The 17656-nt window shown below is 34.3% G+C and overlaps 1 protein-coding gene across 1 annotated transcript in view; it reads left to right on the top strand.

Annotated features, from left to right (window-relative positions):
• Positions 1–17656, top strand: part of LOC129952196 (protein N-terminal asparagine amidohydrolase) — a 76573-nt gene that overhangs the window by 39107 nt on the left and 19810 nt on the right. The window lies entirely within an intron of this gene.

The following is a 17656-nucleotide window of genomic DNA, read 5'->3' as shown; positions in this document are numbered from 1 at the left end:
TGCCGCTTCCGTCCGCATGTTCTCTTGTGAAGTTGGATATTTTCTTTCTCAATTTATGGACACATTCCAACAGTTGAGTTTATTACATTTGATGTATTTAAGTACTTATGTACGTATTGGTTTATGTATTGTATATGAACGTGTGTGTCATAATTGCACAATGATCATTAATCAATATGATATGATATCGGATTGTTTGCATTAAATTTTAGTATAAAGATAAGTACTTTAAAAATACATAAGCAAAAAAAGATCTCCTTAGGGTCATTTAATTTCTTGTAGGAACCAAAGGGAATCAATACCCCTTAACAGTCCTCAATTGTCTCATAAGAGATGGGTATTACGTTTCTTACTTTTAAATGCTTTCTTAATGTAGATAAAACTGTAAAGATTAAACCTAGATTTACTTTTAATTTCAAAAAAGATCCACTCTATGAACTGAAGAACAGAAAATTTATTTATACATGTAAGAGCGTTCAAAATCTTTCGTTTATAGCTAGAAGCCGTAAAAAGGACCGAAGTCGGAAACTGATCACACTTTTTGTCTAAAGACTATATTTATACGATAGCAGTTGTTCTAGGCTCAAGTTGTTAGTATTAACCGAAAGAGACAACAAAGACCCTTACACCAAATCAAAAATACCATTGTTTTATTTAACACGTTTTATCCTAAGGCCAATGATTTATGTATAGTTTAAAGCCACCAAATATTCATCAAGAACGGAATATTTAAGGCGACGACGCACGCCTTCAGCCCTCTTTGGTTCTGCCCAGGTTTGAACGTTCTGAGCAAGCAGCTGGGAAAACTAGCAAGCAACCTTGGGTACGAGATCAAATTGGAGCAAGGAAGCAAATACCTGAATCACCTTATGTACATCGACGATATTAAACTATACGCATCGAACACGGACAAACTGCATCGTATGCTCAAGATGTTCCATGAGTTTAGCGCCAGCTTCAGTATGACATTTGGTTCCGACAAATGTAAGATAGCTCACTTTGTTCGCGGAAAAATAAGCAATGTCGATGAAGGGTGTCCGCTAAGTGAACATGAGCTCATTGAAAACCTGAGCGACGGAGACAATTACAAGTATTTAGGATTCCTACAACTAACTAACTAACAACAACGTTCACCCAAGAAGCGCGATAGAGAGAATCGTTCTCCCTCGCGGAGAAGGAGGACGAGGAATCACGGATCTATAGCTGACATTCATCATAGGCAAATCTGTAATCTAAGATTGTACTTTCGAGACCAACAGGACTGCGCAATCATAAAGACCATAGTTGAGGCAGATAAAAGCTACACGCCACTCAACCTATCTTAAACCGAACTTGGAAAGTCCGACAACGTCAAAACGTACGCGAAACTTATTGAAGCCTGAAGGATTAACTGCCCAAGATGCAACATCGCACACGAAACACGGAACAGACTACCTTAGCAGGACGACAAGGTGGACTAGCTCATATACTTGAAACTTGCTTTAAGGCACGGATTGATAAACCAACACTTACCATATTACAAGTATGAACCACGACCAGTACTAGAAAACAAAAATGTTGTATTGTACTGAGACAGATCCATCAGGAAAGACTGCACCGTGCTCGCCAACAAACCAGACATAGTTCTATTTGACATACAAAAACAAAACAATCGACATATTCGACATAACGTCCCTCTAACTCAAAATCTAAGAACAGCTTACGCAAACAAGATCAACAAATACACTTAGCTGGCACACGAAATAAAGGAGCTTTATCATGAAGTAACGATAACACCCATCGTAATATCGGCAACAGCCGTTGTCTGATCTGATCGTTGGAAGATCTGATTGAAGAAATTCAAAAGGCAGTCGTGCTAGAGACATGTAATATAGTTAGAAAATTCCTACAACAGTCAACCTAATTCACACGTACAGTTACATAATAAAGGCATTTGCGAAATCGCGACGAATTATGAGCTGGGGTGAATCCCCCCCCCCCCCCCATGACCTTGAGCCGAACCCTAAGAGGTCGGTAAAAGTTTTCCAGTTCTAAACCGCTATAATATTCAATAATAATAATAATCTTTCCGTAAAACTTATCTTCATATCAATTCAAATTAGAAAATTTTAGTTCTTGTTTTAAATTTTTACATATTTGTAACTATCGGACCCGTACGGAAACCCCTGCAACCAAAGTTAAGTTAAGTTCTTACGTTTTGAAAAGTTAGCAGAACCTTTTCTAACTTTTGGTCAATAATGAATCATCCACTTGCCGTTTCAAAGCTATTTAAACCAAACAATTGCCGGATATAGTGGTTTTTCCATACAAAAAATTTAGTTGTTCTACCGGTTGTTTTTACAGTGTTCTGTCGAATTAGACAGTAACCCTTCAAACCATAATAAAATATTGTCTAAAAAAAGCATATAAGTAGTCAAAAACATTAGAAACAAAAAATAATAATAAATTATTAAAAAAAACTGTCAACGAAACGATTTTTTGTGATTACTTTAAGTTAGAAAACCTCACATCCAAATGCCTAAATTCAAAAACATCAAACCATTGTAACTTACATTTTCCTCAACACAAAAGTCGATAATGTCACTCGTTTTCACGTAAAATCGCGCTGCTGCAAAAGCGCGAGCTAAAACACTTTGCACGACATTTTACCAAAGTTGATATCTGTCGTCACTCACCGTTATTGCGGTCGTTGCTGCTGTAGATTCATTTTAAAAAATCCATAATATACCATAGCCCATCATCTCTCTTGCTAACTCGTACTCGGGTTGTGTTCGGTGCATTATGCCTATGCTCCGGCTTTAAAAAAAGGCAAAAATCATAGAAAACTCTTCAAAAGATGCATCCGCATTTGCCTCTAACGTCAAACCAAGATCTAGATACGGACCTCAAAGTACACCAGGCAAACGAAAGTCTCGTAAACATGAATTAATGCGGCTAAGTCACATGGTTTTTCCCTGGAAAAATTATGGACTTTTCCCTAACATCTAGCTGCGCGCGCGTATTTCTTTGGCTGTTAAGACAGCAGCCCAGTCCCAGTGGCGGCTGAGGCGGACGACGACGACGACGACGCGACTATGTGTTTGGGAGACTTTTGGTTGTTTTTGGGTCGCGTCTACTTGTTTCAGGAGAAATCAAATCATCAAATCGGGTTCGGTTCGGTGTGGTGTAGTCTTATGCAGCTTAGGTAGGACCATGTGATTCTTCCGGGATCGTGATTTTCTCTTTTCTCTCGTTTTTAAAGTTAGTTTGTCTAGGACGACGCGACTGTGACTGTGACTGAGACGAAGACGCGATCTTAGTTGGGATAGTTCACAGTAATTGTTGCTGATGTGGTGTAGGTACTTATGGTCTCATCACCGAAGGGGATATCCCCCAAAAAGCATTCTACTTCCTGACCGTCTTGTTGGGTTGCTTGTTTTCTTGGGCAGTGGAACAGAAACGTAGAGCAACCGTACTTTATTGCATACACGACAGAAGCATGCAACTAGCAACTATCAACTGTGACAGGCGGACAATTTAATTGGCTTCTCAACCAACTGAAATTGTCGTTTGAAAAGAAAACTTCTTCCAACATCGTCGTTTTCCTAGCACAGTTACCACTTTCGATTCTGTTTCTTATAAACCTAAATAATGAAAGTAAAATGAATTTCAAAATTATTTTGCGTGCTAAGTTTTGGTAGTGGCATTTATAAAATACTAATGAGATCAACACCCTTTAATTAGATCACTTAGATTGCACTCGGCCAAAAAATCGAAAGACTGCTCATATAACTTTTAAAGATAATTTTAGGGTAAAGTATAATAGGTCATAAAAGATATTTTGGTTTAAAGTGTCTTCAAAAGATATAACTGCGATAGTTTTTGCGGTCCTCTTTATATTATCACTATAATTTCAAAGTTTGACGAATAAATAGAGAAATCAAATAACTTAAAAATTCTTTCTCTTAAGAACTTGAACATAAACCCATTACAATGTTCAATTATAGGTAATTAGAAAGTGTATTTTTCAACTAAAACTGCACGTAATTTAAATTTACTCTACAATCCACAATAGCTCACTTTTTTCAGACTTTATCCTTAGATAAACAATTATTCATATTGTTAATCTAATAAGTTTCGAACAAGTTAATAATTTATTTGAAAATGAAAGCGTTCAGCACCTTGACTTATTTTTAAGATTGTGTTCACACTTTTGGTTATGTAATTATTGGGATCAGGGAAAATCGTTAACGTAAATTTTATTTCAAAATTAAACCAATGACACAAATCACATATTTTTTAATTTAATAAGTGTAGTTAATGTATTTAGGTATTTAATGCATGAAGTTCAAATTTAATTAAAATATTAATAGGTTGCATGAATATGGATGTTTTTGAATTTATGATTCATTAAATTTAGACTAAATTTTTAACCTGTATAAAAAAGGGAACTTTCATACATTTTCTTTAATTTTTCTCATAATAATTTTTAGTGAATCTAAATTGTTTTTCCCTGAGCGCTTTAATTTCCTACCTTTTATTAATGATATTTTTAGTAATTCTTCCTTTTTAAGTAAACTGAAGTTAAAAGTAATTTATAAAACTAACATTTTTAAATACAAATTTGTATGTGGCAACCATGTTTGTTTTACAATATCTTCAATCGTAGACAAGCGACTGTTTGAAGATGAGAGTTTCTTTGTAAACCAACAACAATATCGTGATATTATAGTTGTAAGCAAACTTGCACTCACTTACTGTGAGGAATGTTGGCCTTTTTTTAACATACTCGACTGATATCTACTTACACGTTCTTTAGCAAGCAATGAATTTTCAATTCGATTACATTTAGAGGTTAATTAGTGTGGTCTTTGAGACAAATTTGAGATGTTTTCAAGAATATTTATGGTTATGTGTTTTAAGTTACTTATTTTTCGAATTTAAGTTAAAAATTCAAACACAGGTAATATGTATGTACAGTGATGGAAAAATAATAGAAACGATGAAAAAACTAGCCAAAATTCTTAACTATCATCTCCCTGTATTTGGGATCGAATTTAGAGTTTCAAAGCAAAGACAATATTGTTCAGATAAGATGGAAAAATTGTGTCAGACGATCAATGATCTTTAAGTTCGATCTTAAATACACGGATATGACTTTAGTGGAAGCACTATGAGTTTTTGATGGTTTTTTTACCATCATAAGCTAGGCTAATTTTTTTAATTAAATAAAAAGCATGTAGGTACTTAGGATTAAATTCGTACTCTATGGTGCCTTTAGCCGAAGAGGGTATGTCAATAAATGAGGATTCTCGCAAGATAATGAACAGAAGCACTCATAGAAGTTATAGAAATAGTATAATCTCCACAATATGCATCAAAATTATTTAAATTTTAATATAATGGAAACGTCTGGGGTGAACTTTAAAGAAATTGCTATCTACACTTCTACACTAATATTATAGAGATGAAAGATTTGTATTTTTGTATGTAACGAATAAACTCAAAAAGTACTGGACCGATTTTAATAATTCTTTTTTCATCAGAAAGCTACATTATCACTGAGGCTATATTTAGTACTAGATTACTGTAAACATCTTTAGAAGTTCATATTAAAACCAACCGAAGATTTAAAAAAAATAGACATAAAATGTCTTTCATCGCATACGCTGCGAAGAGTATTATTGGTAGGACAAACAAATGTTCGACAATATTATAGAATACGAGTTTTCAGAATTTGTCAATTAAAATGTACCCAAGCATGATAGTTAGTGCGTTGGACTTTCATGCAAAGGTCTTGGGTTCAATCCCTGTCTATGCCATCTAAAGTTTTTTCACGGGTACTATCTCTTGCGAGGAATTGACAAATTCTCCAAGAGTAATTCTTGTAATGAAAAGTGCTTTCTCAAATTTGCCGTTCGGATTCGGCTTAAAACTGTTGGTCCCTTCCACCCCTGACAACAGTCCCCGCACACAGGAATGGTTGAGAGTTGTCAGTCACTAGGTCCTAGTTCTTAAACGGACTGTTGCGCCACCCAATTTATTTATTTATTTTATAAACTATTTTTTTGAACGCGCCCGGTGGCACGGGTAAAACTTTCCAATTTTGTACTGTTAAAAGTACGATTATCCGGAAGAAAAGCACTGGCAGTGGCATCGTCAGGAATTGCTGCAACCCTATTAAATGATGGGAAAACAGCTGACTCTATGTTTAAATTACCGTTGCCTGTTTCTTTAGATCAACAGTCTGTATGTTTAATCCGTCGCTGATTATTTGGGAGTGCACCATTAGCCATAGAGCTCATGTAGAAGCAGTGGGCCGCACATTAGAAGATATAAGAAACTTATGCAATATGATGGGTGGCGTAAATTGGATTTTTTTTTTACAGGTCGTTTATAGCTTAAAAATGTCAGTTATTGAACAAAATTTTCTGATTGAAAACCACAGACACATTTTTACTGACAAGTATCAGCTGTTCCGGAAAAAATTTGCGTCCGGAAAATAGAAAAATGCATTTTTAGCAAAAAATAAATGCGCAATTAGACTTTTTTCTCAAACAACATTCTTTGTGGGATTTCTGATCGATCAGTATCTGATTTTCATTTCTAATCAAAGGGAAACACCGTCAAATATCGATTGAAAACATTTTACCGATCGTTTTCAATGATAGCTATAACTGGCCCCTTAATGTTTGTAACATAAAATATAAAATATCGAATTTACAATAATGAATTGATAATGTATTTACTTATAGGTTTAGGGCTTTATTTTTGTTGTTTTGTTCATTCAATCCTTATGTTAGGGTGAACTTATTTTTGTATTTTATGTATTTATGAATTCATTTTATTTTTGTTGTTTTGTTCGATAAGTCATATGGTAGGGATGTTCTTTTCTAAATGTATTATATTTATTTATGAATATTCAAACAAAAACCTAAGAATTAAAATAATGAAATTAATTTGTTTTATGGTAATATTGAATATATTAGCCATTTTCTTATTTAATAAACAAAAAATGATGAATTTAAATTTTTTTTTATTTATTTTAACAATATTATTTTAAAATATTGGGCTTTTATGTGAAAGCAAAAATTTGCCATGACATTAGATTATTCTATTTGACTATTTTCGGAACATCAACCTTTGCAATAGGTCAATTAACTTCGAATTTGGACATTATTATTTTCAGTTTTTAATTTTGTTCATGAGCCAAGCATGTGTTGTTATTTGTTTTACTCCTTAATTTAAGAAAACACTCCCCAAAATGACAGAAAAATACTACTCTTGAAATATTTAAAACGACAGCACTGTTTACAACATAAAGCATACTTTAAAATAATAGGTATGCCAGAGACATGTTTTTCGGCATGCGCTTTAACATCGATTATAGTTACCAAACGCACCTAAGATTTATTTACCTTAATCCTTTTTATTTGCTTGTCTATTGCGAATTCATAGGAATATTTCCACATCTGTTGTTAGGTCAGACTCAACAGTTACTGAGAGGTTCTTTATGTTTTCTTTGGAAAGCCCAAAACAGAAAAATGCTCGCAAAATGAATAAGGCAATCATCAGGTGGAATAACATCACCACGTGTCAGATTACAAAAAACATCTCGTCTAAACTATATTAAAGCACTCAAGGTGCTTGCTATCTCTTAGCCAGATAAGCTCGATAATCGGAGTCATAACCGGGAACTGTCTAATTAGAAAGCACGCTACGCGGCTAGGCGTATTCTCAAATAGCTTTTGCAGAAGCTGTATAAATGAGCAAGAAGAGGAAATAGTTCTTCTCCTCTCCTGTGCTACCCTGCTCTAGCTTAAAAACGCAAGAATTACCTAGGAGAATATTTCTATAACGATCTAAACGATCTTAATCATATTAACATAATCAATCTCTTACGTAAGGGACTTAAACTGGTTTCATTAAGCTTAGAAGAAAGCTTATGGGCCATTAAACGGGACTAAGTGTGTCCAGTGTCAATCACGGACAGCACCTTTAACCTAACCTAAAACTTTAATTTCTTTCCGAAATCCGTGTCCAAATTTTAATTAGCAAGCTTCACTTAAGCTTACAGCTATTAGCTTTTAAATAATACAAAATAATAAATAACTTTAATTCTTAACAAATTTGACAAATATTTACTCAAAAATGGATTAAAGCTTTAAAAGCGAACATTCACACACACAAACCTCTGAAACCAGTTTATGCTTATTAACTTGTAAGCGTTGTTATCTATATCACCTTCAAATAGATCCATTCAGCTTAACAACATAATAACTGTCTCAAGGCATTATATCTACCTCCCTATATACTCCTTCAAAAAAAAGGTCTTCCTTCTCTGTCCTCCTTTTGAGACCTAAGGTAACAATCTAACTTTTATCTAGAAATATTCTCTTGTAACGTCGATCCTATGTACATAAATAAACTGAAAAGATCTTCCAACGAACGATCTTTTAACGTGATCGTGATTGATTTTGTGGCGAGTGCTACGGTTCCGCTCAACTCAACTCCACGTCCACACCCCTGCGTCTCTCATATTATAGGGAGTTACCAAAGTCATGTAAATTTACTTGTTGCACAAGTCGCCTGTCGTTTTCAGGAATATAAATGGCTAAAGAAATTGTTTTAACACAATTAATTAACCAGTGGCATGGTCGGAGTGTAAGAAGAACAACCAAGGAAGGGTGCATAAAGCAACGACAACATACATCATAGTGTAACTGGTTTATCATGAGGCAATTTAATATAAAGTTCCATTTAGACACATCCCATACAGCCATATAGCCATACAGCTGAATCTTGATGATTTATTAACTCTTTGTGCAGTGATTTCAGAACCAATCTCACGATTCATTCTCACCTCTCGAAAGACCGCACAAACAAAAAAACCATCGAACCACTACAATACGAGTACGAGACGAGCATTACCTTTACCTGGATTACGTACTTACAAAAAACCTTACTAACGATTTAATCAACTTCACCATTCAATGAAATTATGTCAGAGCTGATAGGTACTTGTAGTGTATGCATTTTGATGACTGCGCTGCGATACTAGATACCTTTTAGGAATTGTGACCAAATGGTTATGGAGAAAGAGCTCCTTAGCATCGAAGTTATAAATCAACCACGTTCGCGTCGTCGTCGTCGCCGGATGGTGCGCCCATGATTTAATAATCACACAATCAAAACGGGCTATTAAAAGGACTTTTTTGTCGACTTAAATTGAAGGCTAAGCCGTTTATCATTGTGCTATGATCTGCCAAACAACAAATACTGTAAAATATTTATTGAGCTGATGGGGATTTCTTTTAAATGCGGCCACCAGCGGGAAAAATTTTACGGGCTGAAGATATAGTTTTAAGATAATTGAAAAAAGTGGTAGGAAACACCATATTTCGTCAATGGTATTTCGCCAAACATTATTTGTATTCAAAACACATTTTTAACAGTCTGATTTCAAACTATACATTAACACTCTTTTAATAAACGCAGAATAACTCAAACTCAAAACTAACACGTATTTTAAATTAGAATTCCTAATAATAAACATGTATTGGTCTTAAATGATACTTGTGGACAAACGGATAACATATTTTGCCGATTTTTGCTTATAAGGATCGGTTTGCCATTATGTTTCAAAAAAAAAATTTCAACAAAAAAATAGTCCAGCGATGTAAGCACGATCTTGGAGGCCACATCACAGGCCCACGACAAGAGATAATACGCTCACGAAAATTTTCTTTCAATAAATTCATTGTTTCGATGCGTGTCGAGCGAACAAAGTCATTATTTCGGTAATACATTTGCACGATATGAAAACGCTATCCAGAAGTAAGTGCATTCATTATGAAACCGTAAACCAAACTGAGCATAAAAGAAATGACAGCTGTCAAAATGATCAATACCGAAAAAAGTATTGCCAGATTGATATATTTTTGGTATATTTTTTACCAATGACCTCTTTCCAACAAATGTAAATACTGGCGAGAAATTTAAAACGATTTCGTAAAATTTTGAACAATTTATTTATCTTAAAAGCTTCTTTACCTAATTTAAAACGATTTTAACATCTCACAACTGTTGGTAAAGTTAAAACCACAGAATATGACATCTGTAAACTTACATATTCTTAAATGTGCAATGGATAAAATGGTCCAGTCTACATTTCTGAATTCCAATAAATAGGTCTGTTTAAGCGCATTTGCTTTGTTTATTTTCTCGAAATGTCACATTTTTAAATATATAGCAAATTGTTAACTAATTATTTGTTAAACCCTTTGCAATAGGTCGTTTAAAGTTTTGCGCCGATGTATTCCATTAATTGATCGAGTAAGTTATTTCCTGCTAAAGTTCTTATAATATAAATTTATTTATTTATTTTGTTTCATCTTCAAGCATTTTTACAGCTAACAGAAATGTGATACTCCAATAAAAAGTTAACATTTAAATAAATATCAGATTTCTGATTTAAATTTTTCACGAATAAGACATAAGAAATCAATACTTAACCACAATTCATTAAAATAAACAATGGACCTGGATAAAGGCTTATAACAGCCATATCTAGTATTATGTTCTCTTTAAAATATAAATAATATCCTCCTTTCAGTGTTCTATCTAAAAAAATAGTAACAAGTGAAATGATTAACACTTTATGTTGTAACAGAGTTAATCTCTAATCAGCATTTCACTAAACTTTTCGCCGGAATTCCAGGGATTGTGTTCCAAGTGATTGGCACCTGGCCTTATATTCTGGATTTTTAAAAAGATTTACTTATAAAAAATATAATTGAATACTAAAAGAAAATCAATTGGGATTCCATCTAGTGTATCTTACAATTGGTTATTTTCTGAGAACTTAAGTGATATTTGTAATAATTTTACATTATTTTTCCAATAATATTTTGTTGATTTGGGAATAATTTATGATCAAGATTTTAATAATTTTAATTCTAATATAAATAATGGTAGCCTTTGTTTATCTTTAGATGATGTGTTGTCACCTTTATCATCTCTGGACAATAGTTTCTCCGCTGCACCAGATAATATCTTCCACTTCTTTTAAAATTTTGTAAATACAATATAGCAGCCCCGCTGTGTTATATTTTCAACATGTCTTTGCGACAAGGTATATTTTTAGATACATTCAAACATTCTCTGATTACTCCTCTGCATAAATCTGGATCTAAGGAATCTGTGGACAATTATAGACCTATTGCTGAACTTCACTTAATTCCATTGAAGCGATTGTTAAAAATAAACTGTATAATTTAGTTATGCGGTAGATCGACAGTAACAAATTTACCAATACTTACGAATTGTTGTCTTGGTTGTTTACAAAATGGCTTCCATGTTATTTACGTTATTTTCAGGTGTTCCTCAAGGCAGCCACCTTGGTCCACTCCTTTTTATTAATGATTTGCCAAATTATATTTCTTATGCGAAGTGTCTCTTAGCTGTGTAAGATTTCCATTAGATGTCAGTAAAATTCAAACTAATATTGACTGCATTGTTAACTGGTGTACTATGAATGGTTTATATTTCAATGTTAAAAAATGGAGTGTTGCTACAATTTTTAAGATACTAGATCCATTAAAACTCAATTACAAAATTGATAATCATGCAATACAAAGGTTAACAAGACAAAAAGATCTTGGAGTTATCTTTGACTATAAAATGCGTTTTCCGCTTCATATTGACTACGTTATTTCTAGAACTAACGCGATGTTTATATCTAGAAGTTCTACGTCTTTTGAAGATCCATATACTCTAAAACCACTTTATTTATTCCTTTCCAGACCTTTTCTGAAGTATTGTTGTATTATATGGAATCCCTTTACTGAATCAAGTATCCTTAGGATTGAAAAAGTTCCTTAGAATGCATCGGGAGTAGCCAGATTTCCATATCTGCTATGGATAGAGATTTGACTTTTATTCAACTGTCGATATCAGTTTTCTATGTTTTCACGTTTGGCATATTCTTGAATCTCAATACCCGTGTTTTTTGGCATTCTATAAATAGTATAGTAGAAAATTCCCAAAAAAACGCATCGGCAGTAGCCAGATTTTTGTATTTAAAAAATGGTACAACTGGAAGAAGATCTTTCAGAATAATAATTAAAAAAACACAAACAAATAGAAGAAAATTTTGTGAAAATCAAATGTTAAAATTAACTCAGCAAAAAACTAACTAAAACTAATAAATGGACAATTTTCAAGAAAAAACATCTGGAAGTTGAGATTCTTCAAGGAGGGGGTTTGTTCATAGACTACTACATTAACATGTGGTGTTGAATCGAGCTTGAAGATCGCCTCAATTCTTTATATACCTGAATCGAGTTGAAATGATCTTGATTCGACTCGATTCCGGTCGGGATTGGAGTTTTAATTTTATTTATTTATTTAATCTAAACTGAGATAAACCTTTGGTGGAAACATAGCAAAACTTAATTATCTTTTTTATTGCTCTGTCTTGCAAAATAAGCCTAGTTAATCCATTTTCATTAACAAAACTAAATAATATCAATAGTAACAGATTGATTTGTTCCCCAATGGAAAACACATGATTCCAAATGCACAACTAATCAACGAACACAGCCATCGAGATACAAATGCAATATCAATCGTACCAACATTTTAGATAGAATACATATAAGATCCATTTGAGACTCGTATAAATGTCAAAAACTAATCCGAAGTAAGATTCTACTTTAACTTTTATCGGTAGTATAAATCTACGGATATTGTTTTTGTTATTCGTGTAAAATACTACAATACTATTTATAGATTTTCCAACAAAACACGGGTAATGGCTTTGATCGTTGAGCAATGTTCAACATACAAAACACTATGAATTCATTTACAAACCCAAGAGCTCTGATATTTCAAAAATCGATGGATTTTGATCATAATCGTTTTATCGATCGCTGTCCTTTTAAAAGCTATTAAGCATGACAGTAGATATATTCGATTTACGTGTTTTATTATTTCCTTGGTTTTTATTTTCAAGAAGTTTGGTATTCATATCCTATGCTTTTATCCGCTTAAGATTGTTGACAACGAGTATTGTAAGCATATTTAGCAAATGATGAAAAGATTCTTTTCGACATGTTATTTTTTTTATTAAATAGATGCACAATTGCACACGTTTTTTTTATTTCCTCTCTTAGCTGCATCTATTCTTCTATACACATTCTTCTTTATTGTGTAACTTCTATATTTTTATTATACCCTTTTCAATACCATACCTACATACGTATCTATAAAATTGAAGCGGGAGAAGCTGACTGCACCTTATTTAGCCAAAGAAACGCGATGAAGAATAGGTCGAGTTATTAATGTCAAATTTATAAAGGGGGCACACTGAAGATTGAGGATTAAATGGTTGGTTATTTTCATAGGTTTCCTTGTAGATACACACATCTGATATTAGAGAACGTATCGCCTGTCCTTTTAACAATAAATACCCTTACGTTCATACATGTATGAGCTTACTTCCATATTGGCCAAAGTTAAACCGACTTTTTATGCCTTTTTTTTAAACGTATGGTCATGTATTTTGACTTATTAAAAAATATATTGATGCTTATGGGCGGAGGCAGTAAGAAGTCGATTTTTTTTAACATAAAACAGGCAAAATGAATACTGGGAGTAAATAATATTTTCTATAACTTTTAATTGATACCATTGTCACGATTATCACGTTCTTTTGGCCATAAGCTTGGCTTCATGATTTAATGACTATTAACAACATTGATAGGTTTTTCTCTGTGCTAAAAGAATGTTTAATTGCATGTTATTGTTTTCGTTCTGAAATCCATTTTTATGAAAAAAAAAAAAAATATAGCTATGTGTCTTATTGCTTACGACAATTATAGTAAGACTTACTGCGATCTAGAAACATATCCCCACCAATCGACAGGAATTTAACAAATACCGAGATTGACAAATATTAACAACAAATGGACGAGACAATCCAACGAACCATGGAAAGAACTATACCGAAATACAAGGAACGAGACAATACGAACTTGTACCGTAACGTGACTACAAATGCACTGCACAGACACAAAAGTTTTCTTCTGACAATGCCTAAACGTTTGTACCGTTGCTAGTGACCCGAGTATGTTTCGCGCAAATTAACAAGATCTTTAGGAGGAATGATCAGAACGACCTTCCTTGTCTTAAGCTTCAGAGGACGACAGAAAACAGAGACGTTCTTCTGACAGCAGGAATAGATCCAGGAGGCACCGTTTTGGACGATGACTTCTTTGTTGTCGAAGATCCGCATGAGAAAGCAGAGGCGGTAGGGGTGGCTATACAGCAAGTGTACTGGCGAATCTCCAGTCTATAAGTCTTTTGCCGAGTATCAGTAAGGTATTCAAGAAGGTTATAAATAGAGCTCTGTCCTAGTGGGCTAAGAACAACAAAATAATTGCGGATAATCAGTTTGGCTGTAAGGCGGGACATGACACTATTCATGCTGCGTCCAAGCTTGTTTCTGATATCCAGTGGAAGAAATCTAAAAAACTACGGGTGCTATAGTCTGGTTGACTTGGAGAAGGCCTTCGACACAGAATGGTAAGAGGGTTTGTATCTAAAGTTAAACAGACTTGGCATAAGTAAACCACTGTTGTATATGCTTTATGACATGCTTAATGGTAGACGGTTTATTGTCAAAATTGACAATGTAACATCTACCAAAATCTTTAATATTAAAAAAAGTCTTCAACAGGGAGCGGTTAACTCGCCGCTCTTTTGCAGCATTTACACCAATGATCTAATAGCAAGTCTGACCGAGGCAATAGCATACGCCGACGACCTAATTGCGTACAGAACAGCTCCAAAAATGAAGGTTATTAAGACACTTTTGCAGGGTGACTTTTACAGATTCAGCAATATTGCAATGACTGAAAGTTGAAAATCAACTTTCAGAAATTCGAAACTATTCTGTTCAGGACTTTGCTGTATGGAGCCTCAAGGGATACGAGAAAGAACTGGAAAATCTAGTAATTGTTGGACCAAATCGACAGCCACTGGCGAATTAAAGTACCTTGGCATCTGGTTGGATCAGTACTTGTATTTCTACAGACAGATCCGGGCGATGATTGCCTATGGGTGATGATTCGGGTGTTTGAGAGACAATGTTTGCGACGTTGCCTTGGACCAAACAGAACACCAGAGTCGGAGTACAAACATTACTATTCCAACCAGGTTCTATACAACAAAGCCAACATAAACGGAATAGATAATTTCTTGCTGAAGCTTGGTAGGGGTTAAATTGCGGGAGCTTAATTTTTGGGGCTACTAACCCAACAATAAGTACTATGAAAGTGCACGTTTAAGTGGCAACATTCCGTCCGCAGCTTTTCTCTATTTAGACAATCGAGGGCTGATACAATATAAGGAGGCGGTTCCGCTCATCTACCACGTCAGCCGTAAAACTGTAGATAGGCGACTCCTTTACAGTGGAGACGTCCTCGCACTGGATGGACCCAAGTCCCTTCAGTTCAGTAATACTGTTTCCGATAGGGACCAAACAGATAGGGTGAAGCGAAGAACCAGTTTTGGTGGCTTCAAATTGAGAATTTCATTTAAAGTTGTTTAAGGCGTTTGGTCTTAGACGGTTAACATAGGTTTAAGGATTGACACCAAAAAAAATAAAAAAATGTACGATAGTTTTTTAAGAATTTTTGTCTAGCTTTAAGATTTTGATAAAATAAAAAAAACATATTTCTGCAAATTTTTAAGACATTGTAAACAATTATAAAAGTATTAAGCTACACTACAAAAGAGTTGCTTTGAATTTACAGTTTGACTTACCATATTTTAAAAATATGCAACTATAATTTTGTTTTTAATTTGTTAATGTTTAAATTGTTCAAAAATATAAACCAAACATAAGATTTAAATTAATAAAAAGAAGTTCGTTTCAATTTTTTGTTTTCCATTTTCACCATTTTACTTTTGAGTAATAGAAATACTATATTTTTTCGGTCAGCTCTTTGACTGCTTTCATGTTCTTTTCTAAAGATTCCAGATTTTTTAAGATTTCTTTTATGGCTCTGAAATGTGTTAGAAATCTTTTGTACATTTTGTTGTTAAAAATTACAATTTTTCAAAATGTTGTACAACTCCTTTCTGGTTAAAGCAGTAGCTTGAACTTGGTATCGTAATGGTTTTATAAATTTCTCTATCATACTTAACACGCTATTTTTGCACAGCTAACAAATTTCATGCTTCCATTCTAATTTTGAATAGCAATAAATTATGAAGTTAAGAAAATTGATTCATGTCTTAGTTTTATTATAAATTGTTGTTTTTTCAAAAACAATATTGCAAGAAAATGCTATACTCATCTCTTTTCTCATTAGTGCCAAATCTAATAGGGATCTTCCCAATGCAAACTAAGTTGATCAATCGTTTCCAAAATCAATTTCAAGTCGAATCACAGAGAGCGACTTATCTTTTTATACACCGAACCTAAATCAAAATTCAACTCTTCACTAACTACCGTAGTTGTTATCCACTTAACTACTACTTTCCTGCTGGTTCTGGCCCACAATCGACCGTTATATGCGCGAAAAAAGTAAAAACAAGGGCTGCTGTAAGTAAAGTAAGAAATATCTATCTAGTTCGAGTTTTATTCAAGACGTGATGCTCTTTATTTACGACAACAATCACTGGCGATGGCGATGAAACTTGGAACAACACAGCAGTTAGGAGAACGAGCTGCAAACCAAAACTATGACTTTGTGACTAGGAAGGAAGAACGAAATGTGAACGAACGAAAACCTACGACCGACGAGATGACGGTGACGACGACGATGACGCCGACGACAACGACCAAGAGCTTGGATGACTAAAACAATGTTGTGTCTACCATAGTTTCGGTATTGTTCACGTTTAATAAATGTGTCCCACTCCAGCTGACGATGCTAAAGCCACCACAGTTAAGGCCTGGCCAAGCCAGGAAAATGCATTACAAGCTGGCCAGCTTGTCTATATAGCCTACCGGCACATCGAAGATAGAAACAATCTTGTGATGCGCGATACCACCTTTCCACTTATATGGTTTCCTCGTTGTTGGGTTTGGGTATGGGTTTAGCTTTAGATTTGGGTTTAGTATGTCGTCGTAGCTAGTTGTCGAAGCTATAGTTTTACCTACCATATGAGACTACGAAGAGCGACGTCGCGTCGTCGTCGTTCGTCGACAACGTCTTGGTATCTTTGACTGTCATCATTTTCAAATTATTTCTGGTTGAATATCTAATCGCGATCCATGCATGATCAGAATTGGGGATCATCCGTGTGCATTACGTGCTCGAAAAGAGTTCGCTCTTTCTTTTTGGTCTAGTAGACCGTTTTTTCAGTTGATTTTCAAAAGAATTTCATTCCCTTCCCTACTCCGTATGATCACTGCTTCAACGCCATAGCCGCTGCGACCATCAAAGTCTTCTTGTTAGTGCTGTGGTGCAGCTTTTTTGATGCCTTGGTCTTGGTCTTCTTATGGGTAGCAACGTTCTCTCCATTATAATGGACATAGCGTTGAGTTATATCATGTTCAAAAGGAGCAATTCGCATTGTTTTCTAGTGCCGAAGATGATGCTAATGCCTTGTTGCTGTCTTAGTTTACTTTGTTTTAAGTCAGCACGAGCAGAGCATCATATAC

This window comes from Eupeodes corollae, chromosome 3, assembly GCF_945859685.1.
Source record: "Eupeodes corollae chromosome 3, idEupCoro1.1, whole genome shotgun sequence".
Lineage (NCBI taxonomy): Eukaryota > Metazoa > Arthropoda > Insecta > Diptera > Syrphidae > Eupeodes > Eupeodes corollae.
This window is presented reverse-complemented; position numbering and strand designations above follow the sequence as displayed.